Genomic DNA, 17174 nt, shown 5'->3' on the forward strand with positions numbered 1-17174 from the left:
GTGGATTTCTAACTCAACCTAATTTAAAAGAAATCTAGTCTCTTCGATCAATCGCCTTTTGGACATTATCCAGTTTTTTCTTCAAAAAAATTCTTCCGCTGCATAATGTGCCCATAAACCTCCTCATTCCATAGTTTCACTTGATCAGTGAAAGTAGCATGAGTAACCGACATGTTATTTATAAAACTCTATTTCTCCTTAATAATCTTAGAAAATCCCGGATGTTCAACCCAACCAGACAGAAAACGAAAAGGTCTCTTAGAGGAAGGATGAACTTTAAGTCTAAAAGAAAGCTTGAGTGGTCTATGGTCAGATTTAAGCTTCTGAAGATGAAAAATCTTTGATAAAGGGGACTTCAAGCTCCAGGCCTCATTACAAATTGCCCTGTCCAGTCTCTCAAAACACCCCCTCTATTCCAAGTAAAGTTAGGACCACTAAATCCCAAATCTTGCAACCCCATGGAATCCATGAACTCACTAAATAGAGCACATCTTTTTCCAATGACCCGACCACCTCTTTTTTCACACGAATCGAGAATAACATTGAATCACCAATCGCTAACCATGGAGTCTCATCCATCGCTACAGTATACTTGAGTGCATCCCATAGTTGCTTCCACTTTTGACTATTAGGACTACCATAGACAAAAGTGACCAATACCGGTTGCCGAAATGACTTCCCAGATATTCTAGAAAAATGAATTGGGAATGGTTACCCAAAATCTCAACAAAAATGGTATCTTTCCATCCTATCCAAATTCTTCCAGAAAAACCCACAGCCTCCACACGATGCGAGAATTCAAAATCGAGCTTAGCAATAATAGAATTCATTTTAGAACCACTAACGCTTGTTTCTAAGAGACCAACTAAATCGAGCTGATGCTCTCTATTATAGACCCAAAAAATACGAGGAAATTTCAAGCTATCACAACCTTGACAATTCCAACAAAAAATAGTAAAATTCATATTTAAAATTGAAATTTAAAAAAATAACAAAAGTAAATATACCACGAAATCATGTCTGCTCTAGTCCCAGCTTGCGAATTGACAAGATTAACCATGAATCTAATAGCTTAAAAGTATTCCAACTAAATATAATTTGTAATATCCCGAATTAGGGCCTAATCGGAATAGTTATCCCGAATTAGGGCCTAATCGGAATAGTGGTTTTGTGACCAAAAATTCGAGATAGAAATAATTATTTTATAATTATTTTGAGGTTTATGATATGATTGCATGATTGTGTGAAAATTTTGTGACGAAATTCTATGCATAAAGTGCTTAAGTTGAAATTAGGGACTAAATCGAATAATTTGCAAAACTTGCATTCTAGAAGTTTCTAGTATGAAATTGCTTTGAACTTTTAATAGGTATTAAATAGTAATTTGACCAACTTCTAAGTTTATGAACAAAAATTGGACATGGATTGAATTTTTGAAAGTTTAATAAGGAAGGGCATTTTGGTCATTTTGGTATTAAATGAAATAAAATGGGAAAAATAACACAAAAATGATCATCTTCTCCATAAGTTGCTGCCAAAATTTTCTTTCCACCATATCTAGGGTTTCAACACTTTTAAGCCTTGATTGTAAGTGATTTCTATGCTCGTTTTTAATGATTTTTATGTTTTTGAAATCCCGGAAGCTCGATTTAGCTTATGCTAACAATAATTCAACCTAGGGTTCATATTTGTAAAAATATCCATAGGTGAAATTTGAGTATTTTGGTGTTTTATGATAGAATATGTGGTTTTAAATTATGCTAGACAACTTGTGCTACTCGGTTTTAAGTGAAAACGAGTAAAAGGGCTTAATCGGTAAAAAAACCTAATATTCATAAGTACATGTTAAAGTGAGAATTGGATGTTGCTGTAGAAGGGAAAAATGAACAGCATGTCATAAAACATAAGAAAATAGGATGAGGTTTAATTTACGAGCCTTGGGGAAAAAGTGCAAATATGTGAAAGTTTAGGGGCAAAATGGTAATTTTTCCAAAGTTCGTATTAGGGGCTGTTTTGATGAATGAATGTATTAAATAAATTAACTTGTCATTATAGATCAAGAGAAACAAGATTCAAGTCGCAATCGAGGGAAAAACAAAGTTTACGAGGAATAGGCTCGATTGCTAATATTTTGTATCGAGGTAAGTTCATGTGTAAATAAGGTAACATAATTTTATTTTAAGTGATTTAATGATATTTGTATGATATGATATTTATTATCATGAAATATTGTGCTTTGTGAATTATTATTTGGTAATATGCAAATTATGTGAACAACTTGATAAGTATGAGATGTTAGCAAGTATCGGTTTTTACATTTCGAAGAAGGTGATCAAAATGTAAAATTGAGAAGAATCCCGTTTGAACCTTGGGAATAGATTAAGGTACAAGTGACATGTCACTAGGATGGTTGAGTTCCGAACTTGTTGAGTTGAGTCTGAGTTCGTGAGATGTAACTAGCCATCCGAGCTCGTTGAGTTGAGTCTGAGCTCACTTATGGATGCGAACGCCCGAGCTCGTTGAGTTGAGTCCAAGTTCATTTATGGGCGGGTTACATGATAGCTTGGCTACATAGATTCAAAAGCTATTGAGCTTATTTAGCTATGAGTATAGCACTTATGTGCACATTATCCGTGTATCCGAAATCATATTCCGATGTGTTCAAGGGGAGATCTCTAATAGAATAAGGAGAATACCTAATACGAAGGTGACATATTGGTAAGTGTGGTGAATAAGAAAATTTGACAGGTATGTGTTTAAACCCTCGGGTTGAGAATTTAGTATGATGAAATTATAGTAAGATATTAAATGCAAATGTAACATGAATGTCTTGGTGTTGTTTATGCAAATAATGTTTATGTTGGATTGCATGATCATGTTACTTGTTATTTGCATGTGAACTTACTAAGCATTTATGCTTACTCCTTCCCTTCCATTCCTTGTAGTTTTGACAAGCCGGTTTGGAGATCAGGACGGTCGGAGGCATGCTCACACTATCAACGGACCATCTCGGTATGGTGGGTTGCATATTTTGGAAATATGGCATGTATAGCATTATAATCCTTTTGTGTATATAATCTTATGATATAGCTCATGGATGGCATGGAAATGTTTGAGAATGATTAGCTATTAGAGTGGCTAATCAAGATTATATTTGATAACACGTACGCTTTATGTGCTAACTAATCTATGGAAATCCATAAAATGGTGAAATTGGCTATAAAATAGAATCACACAGTAGCGGTGATGTGAGTTTGAAAAATCACTAAAAATAGTAGAGATAGAATTAGATAATGAATAAAATATGGAATTGAATCTTAATGAATCTATTTTTCATGTGAAAGAAACAAAATAGGTAAAAGAGTTGTATTTTATGAGATATTTATGTTTTGGTGAAATAGGGTTAGAGCAATTTCTGGATTCCCTGTTCTGACTTTAGAAATTCACCATACTTTGTGTAAACATAATTAGGACTCAAAATTTATATGTATGGATTCCTTATTGAGTCTATTTTTAATTGAAACAAACATAATAGTCATTGGATTTCTTTACAGAAATAAATTTGATTCGTAGTGCACAGGGGTCAGAGTAGTCGAACCATAAAATAGGGTAGATTTTAATCAATAAACTGTACTAATTAGATCGACCAAAAATTCTAGAAAACAATTAGTAGATATATATATATGAGTCTAGTTTCAAGGAAAATTTACGGATCTTAATTTCGAGTTTCGTAACTTGAGATATGAATTTTTAAGCGACTGTGACGCAGTTCGGCAGCTTATCTGGAAATTCTAAAATAAATTGTTTAAGCTGTTTAATTAATGAATTAAGTCCGTTAACACCTCGTGCTCGACTCCGGCGATGGTCTCGGGTACAGGGGTGTTACATAATCCATCCAAATCAATCTACTATTTTTACCAAAAATTTAACATTTTAACTATGTCTCTTTGAGTTTACCACATTCAAATCTCTAGAAATTATTACCAATAAAATCACTCACAACATGACCAACTTAGTCTACAAAACTTATACTCACATTATCACCTCAAATACGTTTAGTATTCAACAAATAACCCCAAAAATTTTGAGCTTCCCATCTATGGAAACTTTCATAATTTCCATTCATTCTTAAAATTTCAACTTAGGTAAACTAGCTCATGGTCTTAGGACTCCAAAAACACAAAATCCATGAAACAAAAATTAAAATTTACTAACCAATTTAAGCTTTAAAGAATGAACAAAGAGGCTGTAATCTTTCTCCCCATTTTCGCCATACAAGAGCAAAGATGAAGCTTTTCTTCTTTATTTCTTTCTTTCTTTTTTTTCTACTGACTCTTTTACTAACTCTGGCACATAATAGTCATCCTATAATAACTATTAATGATATCACCTACATATCTATATATACATATATATTTATATCTATATCCGTTAACTCCATTTGACTAATATAAATAATGAGTTATTTACTCAAATAGTCCTTGTAACTATTTCTTTCTCATAATTAATTTAGTTCCTATCAATTAAAATTACTACTTTACTATTCAATTAACTTCTAAAGAAAACTCCAAACATTATAATATTAATATTTTTATACTCGACACACAAAGACAGGGTTCCGGAAGTCTATTTTTCAACAACCCCAACTTTCAGGTCGTAATAGGCCCAAATTTAGATTTTTTTCCCTAGGATCGTACACGCCATCCCAATTGACTATGGGCCTTCCGCAAGGTCGGTATGTGATTAAATATACTATAAAACATGAAATTTGGTCTCTGTTATCTGCAAGTGAATTTGGGATGTAATATGATAAATAAAACCGAGAACAATGTTATATATGTGATTTGAATCTGATATGTTATGTATGATTTTTGCTCTGATTATATCTAATTCTAGGATGGGATATATATTATGTGGAGGAAGTGTTTCTATGAGAGGCAACATCTTACCCACTATACTCGTAGCACAACTACTAAATCCTTTAAGTGTCTTAATAACACAAAGTGGTGTGTAGGATTAGATGGGTGTTTCAAATCTCATATGGTGTGTTGGGATGGTCTGAGAGTTGTGTAGCGATTGGGGGTAGGAAATATATATTTGCATCTGAACTGCTCTGTTAAGATTCTGTACTATTAAATTGTATGTTAATAATTTTCTGTTTGAGTTGTTTGTCACAAATTGAGTTTCAAAAACTCATATTCTATTTGACTTTTATTTTCAGGTAATCCTCAGATTTAGACATATTGGTGCAATTAGGAGCTCGGTTAATATCGTACTTTTATTAAATTTGACTTATTGAAATTTTTGGTTTAAGATTTGTAAATTTTAGACTCTCAGGACATTTGGGACTATTTTGGGTTTTGGACTTTATTTTTCATTTTCGTATAATACTGTTCAAACATTTTATCGACAACGATTATTTTCTGCAAAAACAACGGGTTTCAATTAACATACTGTGTTTTCAAAAATACATCTTTCTAAGGGTTTTAGCTACAAAACTATAACAGCTTGTTTGGTTGGCTGTAATGCTAAACCATTACAGCCTTATTCAGTGGGCCCAACTCTATTCAATTGTTTGGTTGGCTAAATAGGTTATTACATCCCTATTCCTTACAGCCTTATTCAGGCAAAATCACTGTTTACAATTCAGCACTCCCACAAGGGAATCCCAATTTAGCGTGAAAATTTTTCCACTTTACCCTTCTCATTTCTTTCTCACATCTGAGCATTTTCTTCTTTTTTTTAGTCTGATTCCCATTTCCTTCAACCTTCTCCCTCTTTTTCAAGTCTGAAGCATCATTTCCAGCCTTATCCAAGCCTGAACCTAGATTCAATTTCAAATTAAAAGCCACCAAAATTTTACCCACCGGCGAATTACATCGATTCTTAGTATCCTCAAGCTCCGGCTGAAATCAGGGTCAACGGTTTCAATTTCCTCTCAACAAAAATGCTGCTTGAAATCTAGATTTCTTAGTTTTCTCGAGAAAATCTGACTTCGGTGTGAGAGGAAAAGGCTAACGATCCAGTACCCAGATGTTAAATCTGTGCTGAATCGAGTGAAGCAGTTCACTGACAAGGTATTAAATTTTGCTTTGTCTTAATTAAGAACCCCCTTTTCGTTAACTATCCCAGGTCCCTAAGTTCTCCATCGTCTTTGAACCTTAGTTATTTTTAGGGAGTGGTTTTTGTTTTGTTGATGACTGGTTTCTTTAGGCTTTTTGGTTGTCTACTTTCGGTTTAGGATTGTATGAATGGCTAAAAGAAAAGGGTGTTTGTAATGTTGGTGGGAGTCTTTTAAGTTTGTTGTTTGTCTTGATGCTGTTTTGTTTGCTGGATTTTATGGGTGTTGTTGTCTAAATAGTTTTAGGATTTACGACTATCATTTTGGTTGGTTTACTGCTTATGGTTGATTTTTAATCATTGGTGTTGGTTTTGTTTTTGAGGCATGAGCTGGAGCAATTGGAGATGCTTGGAGGGTGAATTGTTGCGTGGATGGATGATGATTGGGTTTTGATTGGGATCATACTTGATTGGGTTGGGTTCATTGATGCGCTGCAGGGATAATTTTGATTGTGTGTGAGTCGTGTAATGAGGTATTAATTGCGGGTCGTTTCGAGGGTGGTTTTTTATCCTGGTGGATATTTGGGTTTATTTTCTGATTATTGTGCTAGGGAGGTCATGGTAAGGGCTATCTTATTGGCAATTAATGCCGTTGCTCTGAGGGTTTAGGAGTTGTTTGTGATATTGGTGGGAGTCTTTTAAGCTTGGGGTTTGTCTTAATGCTGTTTTATTTGCTAGTTTCTTGCAAGCCTCATTTTGATCTGCATTATCCAATCAAAGGCAACATTTTTAAGGGCTAACTGCCAACGTGACTTCTACATAGCCATACATACAATAAGGTTATCCACTCTACTAATACCAGTGTCATATTAGTCAGTTTAGTATTTATCATGAAACTCATAAAAATGCCCAATTTTCACATCTGCTAACTTGTTTTCTTAATTTCCTAGCTTAACAGGGATCTTGGAGAAGATGATCCAGGGTTTGCATCAAGAGGAAACTGGTGGCAAGGTACTGTATAATGGCCTATTTGGACAAAAACATTCCAATTCAAAGGTTTAACATGTTTGTTATTTCTGTAGGTTCTCTATATTACTAATACTTGCTTGCCAATCAGGATATATACTTATAAAGGTACCTTTGCTACTGAATCAAAATCTCCCTGAATTGGACCAAAGTAATGACTGATAAATTTTGGGTTTTATCCTTAACAGGTACAGAGGAAGACATGGGCAACATTTTAATGTGTTTCAAGTTATATATATAGGAGATGGATTATATAGTAAATCAAATGTTGCAGAGAGCTGGATTGTTTATTACCATCTTCAGCCAAGCAATTATAGTTATTTGGTCTCCCTTTTAAGGATTATCAAACTTGCTTCTTAGTGACTATATATTATTATGATGAATTGTTACTTTTGCTTGAATTTATGGTTTATCGATGGTTGAGCTCACTTGTTTACCTTTGTTGTCTCCAATTCCTTTTTTCTTTTTATTCAATATAGCCATTGACAGTACATGTTTGTACTTGTTTCTATGGATGCTATTCACTATAAACATTAAAAAACAACCTTAAGTTTGTTCCACGGTTTTATCTTGTAGTCAATTCAACAGTCTTTGATTTTGTCTCCTATTCAAAATTTGTACCCCAAAGATTAATGTAGTCTTATCTATCTGCTGGTGGGATGCTTTTACAATGGTTGTTAAAGAAGGCATGAGAAGGGACAGGTCAAATATTCTACAACTCATATAGTTTTGTCTCTGTTTTTTAGGATTTTCATGCTAAATAACCAGAAAACATATGTTTTTTGAACTATTACTCTACGTTTGGTTCAAAATTTTGATTGTGTGCTGGGATAATTATATAAAGAATGTTATTAAATTATATTTTTTATTAAATTATATTTAATAATAATTATGTTAAAATATGGTTAAACTATTTATTATTTTTATTAAATTATTTTCAATAATAATCTTATTAAAATTTAATAACAATAACAATAATCATCTACCTTAAAAAAAATTCTGCTAAGGGTATTCTGGTCATTTTAGTTTTTTTCCTTATGCTATTACAACATCATTCCATTCAACCAAACACAAGAATACTATTACAGTTCTATTCCATTCCATTCAGCCAAAAAGTTGAATTACTTATTACAGCTCTATTCAATTACAGTCTTATTCCATTACAGTGAACCAAACGTACTATAAGTTTTAGAAAATATAATCAAACATCGCTTTAAAATAAATAGTTAGATAAAAATATGTTTTTAATTCGGGATTTTAAGAGTTTATGACGAGTTTCAAGATACACGAAAACCAAATTTTTAATCATTTAACGTAACAACTCCAAATTTGGTCATAATGTCTAGACGGGATTTAGGGTGTTACAACATTCATATCTAAAATTCTTTAGAACAAACTACAAAAATATGTCTATTAAGCACATTATCATTATGCTTTGTCATTATATTTTTAGTAGTTTTATTTAGGTATTATGACTTATTTGATGCTTCTATCTTTACAAAAAATAAAATAAAATCATTTTTGCCATTCATTTTAATTTTTCACATTTTTTTAACCCTTAAACTTGTGTTTTTTTATCAAATCACCTCAAAATGAATAAAAAAATTAATATATATTTTTTGACTTTAATAACATAATGTGCACATTGATTGCCATGTCATTATTTAATTAATTTTTTTAAAATTTAAAAAAATTAAAATATTGTCCATAAATGTCAATCCACTAAATCGAGAGTCGTTACTAACAAAAGAAAACATTTTCTTTCATCGGCTATAAGCTTGAAAAGAATACTAATTGACTTGTTAACATTTTGTTTCTCCTTCTGCAACAAGGAAACAATGAAAAGAAATGCATCATATATAAACTAGAAATATCACCACACATTGCGTGATTTGATTTTATCATTTTAATATAATAATAATCATCTTATAATTATTATTTTATTAAATTTATAAAAGATTTATGATTCATACATTTCTTCAATATTAATATTATATCTTCGCAAAGTTAAATTTCAATGAAAAACCTAAAATGAAAAATATAATAAGAGTAAAATATTATTTCACATCAGTTATTGATTAAAAATAATAAATGTAATTAAAATATTTTTAAAAAACTAAACTTATAAATATTACAAACAAAATACTTTATAGTTAAAAACGCAAGCTATAGAAAATGAACAAAATAGGTAAGATTGAAAGGAAATTAAAGGTGTTTGTATTATTATTGAGATTTAAGATTTAAGATTTAAGTTGTGAGAATTAGAGTGGTTGAGGCTACTCAGTTTAGACTTGAAAGTTTATGTGAAATTTGAAAGAGTTTAGATAAAAATATTAAGTTTGAAAATGGATTTAAGAAAAAAAATACTATTTAAAATATGGGTCGGGCTCGAGCTTGAACATTCAAGGCTCAAGCTCAGTCTAATCTATTTTTAAGTTTATAATATTTTATATTATGTAACTTAGAACACGTTAAAAAATAAACTTATATTAAATATATAATAATATTCTAATGTAAACATTAAAATAATGTTAAGATAACTATATAAAATATTAATAAAAATATTAAATTTAAATTTAAATAATATAAAAATATTAAATTAAAATAATATAATTTTTTTTAAAAAAATACATGTATGGGCCTAAAATGGACTTAAGTTAATATTTTATAAATATGGTCGAACTGAGACAAAATTTTAAGCTCATATTTCAAGTCAGGCTTGACCAAATATAAAATATATTAATATAATGATCTAAACCCAACCCAACTCAACCCTTAAACACTTCTATAAAGAATTATAGAAAAAAGTTATATATATATGTTTTTTCAATTTCTCCGTGTGTTTTTCACAAGTTGTACATATGTTTTTATAGTGTGAAAAACTGTAGACATTATTTGCAATTAATGCTTTTTATTTGTGGTTGAATTTAGTCTGAAGAATATTTAATACTTGATATTGTAATAGCATTAAAGAGCATAATAGTTGCTCTAAAACCAAATTTCCATATTAAAGCACAACAAACAGCACAATATTATAGCATATACACGTGGCACTAAAAGCATTATACTAGCTAAGCCAAACAGCCGGCTTTTTTTACTTTGAATATTGTAAAAAAAATTAAATACAAAAATAATATATCAGTAGAATTAAATACGAAAATAGTATGTCAGCAGCGGTGGTACTTATCTCATAGGCGGCACCACCTTTTTCTTTAATATTTTTTTATTTTTTTATTTTTTAAAATATTATTTTATTAGTGGTGTCTCTCTCACAGGTGGCACCACAATGGTCGAAATACGACCCGTATGTGGTACCACATGGACTGGTGGCACCAGTCACACCTCCCTGATAGGCAGTACTAGTGCTATTGAGTTGTCCCCTCCATCAGCATTAGCGACTGTGCACTGCAACTTTGCAATGTTTTCCCTTGGACAAAACAATAAGGATGGGGGACCTTACAACCATGGTCCCCCTTATAGAGGAGTTTCGGCAGGGAGAAAAAATGAGAGGAATAAAGGAAAGGAAGGAGAAAAAGAAGAAGAAAGGAAAAAAAAGGCATGTTTGTTAATAATTAATTATTTTTAATTTAAAGGGATTAGTTATTTTTTATGTTGTTTTTTATTAATTATTATAAATTGTTTGTGTTTAGTTTAGTTGTAACACCCCTAACCTGTATCTGTCATTGAAACAACGTTTCGAAGCATTACCGAAACTTTCAGAACATTTTACAAATAATTTATCTAAATTGCTTTTCATTAACCGAGATCATTTCAAAAGTCCCTTAATTGGACCCTCGATGCCCAATATGAGCATTAGTATCGAGTCAGGACTTAATCGGGAACTCTAAGAATTGTTTACGACATTTTAAAAATTTTCCAATGTGCAGGGTTCACACGTCCGTGTGGTCCAAGGGACATGCCCGTGTGACCCTAGAACACACCCGTACTATAGGCCGTGTTCGACCCCGTGTAACTTTCTGACTTGTGCACACGACTATGCCATATGCCTGTGTGCTAGGCTTTATGGTCAATTAATTCATTTCGAAATTAGCTATAGGTTTCACACGGCCAAGACACACGCCTGTGTTCTAGGCCGTGTAGCACACACGGTTGAGACACATGCCCGTGTCTCTACCCGCGTGCTCAATTCTGAGCATTCTGTTTCTCAAAATTTAGGTGTAGAGGACACACGGCCCAACTACATACCTATGTACCTGGTTGTGTGTCACACACGGTCTAGACACGCACCTCGTGTGTCTACCCGTGTAGACAAAATAAAGCCATTTCTAGCTTCATGTCTCACCCAAAATCACACTCATGACCTACACTTGAAACACACATCCAATACCAACCATTTTAAGCATTCAAGTTAAGCAAACTCTATCATTCAACTTGGCATACCATTACATGCATACATGTTCAAATTCTTGCCTTGGTTTAGTCCATATGATAGGCATAATTTGATCAACTACTTAACACATATATAGCTACCATATGACATTACTAATATATCAAAACAAACCATTACTAGCCATTCTAATGGCTAAATTACAAGCATCATTTACATTTATATGCTAATACGACCAATATAACCTATACATGCCATTGCAGCCATAATTGATTTACCATATTGTACCGACATAGGCCGATGGATAGTGTGAGTGATCTCCACTAAGCTTCCAATCCAACGAGCTTCTGATTTACTCTACAACAGAGAAATAAAACTAAGTAAGCATAAAATGCTTAGTAAGTTTGTATAACATGGTACTCAACTTACCATTCATTCTATTTTGAGGTAACTATGTAAGGCATAATTAATCAATTTGACCTCAAGCCCTACACACATTCTCATTGCCCTTGTTAGTCATATATTCCATAACAACATCAAAACATATATGGGCTCAACAACAATCAAGTTTCCAAGCACATATGCTCTCCACAACATGTATTCATTCAACATGCATAATTCATCTCATTATTTCAAGTATAATTTCATAATAGTTCATTTCATATCAAAACTTTACTCATATTACTCAGAATATCAAGGTCACGATTAGTACACTCAAGGTGTACAAGTCCATAATCAAGAATGAACATATATTCATCAAATAGAGTCTATGTACAAATATCATCATCTTGTGTTTTCATATATCATTTGTCATGTATCATCATTTACTTGTATTTCAACCGGATACATGTAATAACTCATTTTATCATTCATAACTTCTCATGTCTGGAATTTCACCTGTTGAATTTATTTGAAATATCGATGGTTACACGGTAGTACACCCGAGGTGTATAAATCAGGATCTGTCAATTCATATTCAATGGTACCAGTAGGGTATTATTTCGGAGAGTATGCTCTCGAGCCACTCATATATACAACAGGATTACCAGTCCAGCTAAATCCTTTTTATGACATATGTTCTAAAAGGCTTGATCTGGATTACCCGTCTGGGTTAAATCCAAACCATAACATATGCTCGAGAGGGCTTATATCATGATTACCCGTCTGGGCTAAATCCTTTCGGAAATGAGGTGAATAGGATTACTCGTCCGAGCTAAATTCCAGCAGCAACAAATGCAGGACCTCACTTATCTCGGGAAATCACATTTATCTATCGATTTTCATTTATTCAAATGGAATTTAATATTTTTCTAGTATTATCGGGCATGTGATTATTTCCTACATCTAAATCATACATATAATTCAAACAGATACATTCCACATTCATTTCAAGCATATAAGTAACATTTTTATCATTTACCATTTATCAAGCATTATTATTGATCGGGCATTTTCATTTATCAGGCTATAATGAGTATGCGATCATTTCACATGTTTATGGCATTTATACAATTCACAAACACAACATTAAATTCAACATAAAAACATATACAATTTAGTTACACGAACTTACCTCGACAATGTTCGTGTACGTAAAATCTACTAATCCGACATTTTCCTCTTTCCTCGTTCTAGCTTCGAATTTGGTCTATCCGGATCTATACAAGTAAATTTAACATCAATTTACCGTATTTCAGATTCAAGTGGACTTAATTTTCATCCTAGGTAAAATTACCATTTTGCCCCTAACTTTTCCATAAATTCTCATTTTGTCCCTTGGCTCGGAAAATAAAATTTGTGCAAATTACTTCCTATTCCAAGCCTAACCAAAATCCCATTACAAAATTTACAGAACATGCATTCATAAAAATTCAACATTTTTCATCAAATTTCACAACTTTATATTTTAGTCCCTAAATCATGTTTTCATCAAAATTCACTTTGTAAAACTTGTTTATCTATCAACAACCTTTCATTTTCTATCATAAATTTCTAATTTTCAGCATATTCATTCATGAACCATTTTCCATACTTTGATAACTTCTCAAATTGATCCCCCAAATAGGTAGATTAAGCTATCCCGGTTTCAAAAATATCAAAATTACTAAAAACAGGACAAGAAAACTTACCCAATTTGGCCAAGAAAGTTTCTTCTCTCTCTCCTAAGGCTTCCATGTATTATTTTGGGGAAGAAGATGATAAAAATTATTTTTATTTCTATTTAATTAATTTATCATCTTTAATAATTTTGGTTTTAAATTTAGTCCCTAGCATTTTTCTAATTTTCTATGGATGAATCATCCAAAAATATATACTAAATTTTTATTAATGGTCTAATTTCCATATAAGGACCTTAAAGGTTGAATTCCATAGCTATTTGATCCTTCTAGCTACTAGAATTCAACTTTTACATTTTATGCGATTTGGTCCTTCCCGTAATTAAACACATAATCGGTAAAATTTTATTATCAAAATTTTCACATGAAATTTCTAATATAATACAGATCATATAATAAAATAAAAATAAATTTTATTTTCAGCTCGAATTTGTGGTCCCGAACCACTGTTCCTATTTCACCGAAATTGGGCTGTTACATTAGTGTTTTGTGATTTTTTATGAATGCAAATTTTTTTATTTTTTAAAATTATTATATAGTTATTTTGTTAGTAATTTATGATTAGGTTATAAATTGTCTGTGTTTAGCTTAGTGTTTTGTGATTTTTTATTAATGTAATTTTTTTAATTATTTTATAGTTATTTTGTTTGTAATTTATGATTAGGTTATAAATTGTTTGTGTTTAGTTTAGTGTTTTGTGATTTTTTATGAATCTAATTTTTTTTTATTTTTTAATTATTTTAAAGTCATTTTGTTAGTAATTTATGGTTAGATTATAAATTGTTTGTGTTTAGTTTAGTGTTTTTTGTGATTTTTTTATGAATGTAAATTTTTTTAATTATTTTAAAGTTATTTTGTTAGTAATTTATGGCTAGGTTATAAATTTTTTGTGTTTAGTTTAGTGTTTATTGTGATTTTTTATGAATGTAATTTTTTAAAATTATTTTAAAGTTATTTTTGTTAGTAATTTATGGTTAGGTTATAAATTGTTTGTATTTAGTTTACTTTTTATTGTGACTTTTTATAAATGTAAATTTTTTAAAAAAATTATTTTAAAGTTATTTTGTTAGTAATTTATGATTAGGTTATAAATTATTTGTTTAGTTTAACGTGTAATGTGATTTGTTATAATGTAATTTTATTTGTTTTTTATTTATTTGACAATTTTTTTTACTTTATTGAAATGTTGATTAAATTTGTTTTTATATAATTTTATAGGTTGTTTAAAAGAAACTTAACATGTATGTTTCTATTTTAATTTTTGACGATGCGTCTGTTATTAATGTTTAGATAGTTTATGTTTATGTTTATTTTAATTATATTATTATTGTAAACTAACATAATTTTTTTATGTAGGTAAAATATGAGAATTTATGAGATATTTTTTATTATAATTATACTATTATTGTACTATATTTATCGTATTATTTATTGTATGTATAATATAAATGTGTTTTGATAGTTATTGAAAATGGACCCTCTAGAAATTAATTATCGAAATTAATTATCTCAGATTAGTCTATAATATTCTATCTCCTATTATTGGGATAAAAATGCTCAGATTCAAATTATTTACTGTGCTTTTTGCAACAAATTAAATGAATTCCTTTTTTTTTAATTGCAGATTTGCAACAAATAGGTTCTTTGATTAATAATGATGATCACATATCAAATAATATTAATAAAATGGTACTAAAATTGTTATTTGTTGCTCATGTCATTTACGGAATTACATTAGATTATATTAACTATTTTGCTAATTTAATAATGTCAGGGCTCGTACCGTGCATTGAGGTGCGTGTGAATGGTGTAGGCTATCTGTCAGATGAACGCTTCTTGTCATACTTGGAGTTAGCCGGATTAGGATCAACAGCATTGATCCGGACTTTTGATTTGCGATATGACTTAATATCTGCTTTGGTTGAGCAATGGCATCCGAAGACCCACACATTTCATTTGCCGTGTAGGGAGTGCACCATCACTCTACAAGATGTTGCACTGCAGCTTGGGCTCCTTATTGATGGGAATGCGGTCAGGGGCGTAAGTTCGATCTCTAAGTTAGCCGCCCTTTGCTATAACTTACTTAGACGCTCGCTCAGTGAAGGAAATTTTACGGGTTTGAGGTTTTCATGCTAAAGTCAATTTTGAGCATTTACCAAGTATTGCCAATTAATGAGATGTGATATACGCCATTCGAGCTTACATTATGCACATTATAAGGGGTGTACTTATGCAGAAGCAAACAACAACAAGGTTCACTTGATGTACTTACCCATATTATCTAATTTGCATAGCATCCATTCGTACAGTTGAGGGTCCGCAGTGTTAGCTATGTTGTATCGTGAACTTTAACGGACGAAAAATCCTTCTGTGGTGGACATTGGTGGATACCTCATATTGTTGTAGTGTTGGGCACTTTATTGAATGTCATTCTTGGCATCGATTAGCCACCGATCATATGTATTTCCACTCGTGAATAAGTGATGAATTTTTACTAATTATAATATTCAGACTTTGATATCTTCAGCCCAATACCACTGCAGTATTCAAATCCTCCCGGCTCATATTCACCGCAATACTCGACTCCTCCCGACCCATATCTACCGTAGTAGTCCACTTCTCCCGGCTCAAGTTCATCAATGGCGTTTGAGGCATATGATTTTTCATCTATGTTTCACACACCCCTACGTGCAGGTGAAGAGAACGTTGATCGCGGTAATCACCCGCAACGTGAACGTTGACCTCCACAAAAATATACCCTTAGGACCACACCATCAAACCATCAATTTTAAGGGTTTTTGCAATTTAAATAGTCAAGTTTGTATTTATTTAATTCTACAAAAATATAATTGCAACAAAATTTATACTAACTTTGTAATTCAAATTAGATTAATTGCAAAAAATTTTAGACAAACTTTGTATTTATTTAATTGAGATTCATTGCAATATTGGAGTACATTAACTCAATTCTTACCCAATCGTGATGATTGTCCAATATGATAGTTTCGGTGTGGGCATTTACTTTGATTATGACCAGCTAATCTGTATATGCCACACAGCTTCCTGTCGAATTTCTCCCTAATATCCATTTCATTATGGATTTTAGATGATTGCGGACGACCTTTCGGATTCCTACGTAACCCTTTGTTTGGGACAAACTTTGAAAGTCATCGGAGGCACCTCTCATGTAGATAGGTCAGGCAGGGCAGGGAACTAATTCTCCTAGACATGCAACGTACGCTAGAGGGTTTACACCTCATTGATAAATTGTTCAAAATTTAGCGAGACTTTAGTAGAAGCTGCCACGACATGTGTACATGGATAATGAAATGTTTGGAACCTCCTGCAATCGCACCTTCTGTTTCGGAGATCAACTCCGTAGGACCTAGGTGGTATACCTGGTCAATGACTGATGGTTTCCAAAACTCAAAACGTTTCAAGACGTCATGAATATATTTCTACATTCATCGACATCGCCATCTGACGGTTTGCAACAATTGCATCCCTGACGTCTTCGAAAAACACGTGCTACGCCTCCATCTGGTTGACTTGTTGCTGCCCCATTCTTTACATCAAGGTAGCGCTACAGCAATACAGGTTTTTAGCAACGTTTAGACAAAAAA

The 17174-nt window shown here is 31.8% G+C and overlaps 1 long non-coding RNA gene across 2 annotated transcripts; it reads left to right on the forward strand.

The window, feature by feature from the left end:
• Nucleotides 1-5615: 5615 nt before the first annotated feature.
• Nucleotides 5616-7487, forward strand: LOC107947894 (uncharacterized). Of its 2 annotated transcripts, none has more exons than XR_001697228.2 (5): nt 5616-6077; nt 6444-6899; nt 7011-7071; nt 7143-7194; nt 7275-7487. It is a non-coding gene; the product is annotated as an uncharacterized lncRNA (long non-coding RNA). The 2 variants fall into 2 exon arrangements; XR_001697229.2 differs by having other exon boundaries at nt 7019-7071.
• Nucleotides 7488-17174: the final 9687 nt, after the last annotated feature.

Source organism: Gossypium hirsutum, chromosome A08 (assembly GCF_007990345.1).
Source record: "Gossypium hirsutum isolate 1008001.06 chromosome A08, Gossypium_hirsutum_v2.1, whole genome shotgun sequence".
NCBI classification, from domain to species: domain Eukaryota; kingdom Viridiplantae; phylum Streptophyta; class Magnoliopsida; order Malvales; family Malvaceae; genus Gossypium; species Gossypium hirsutum.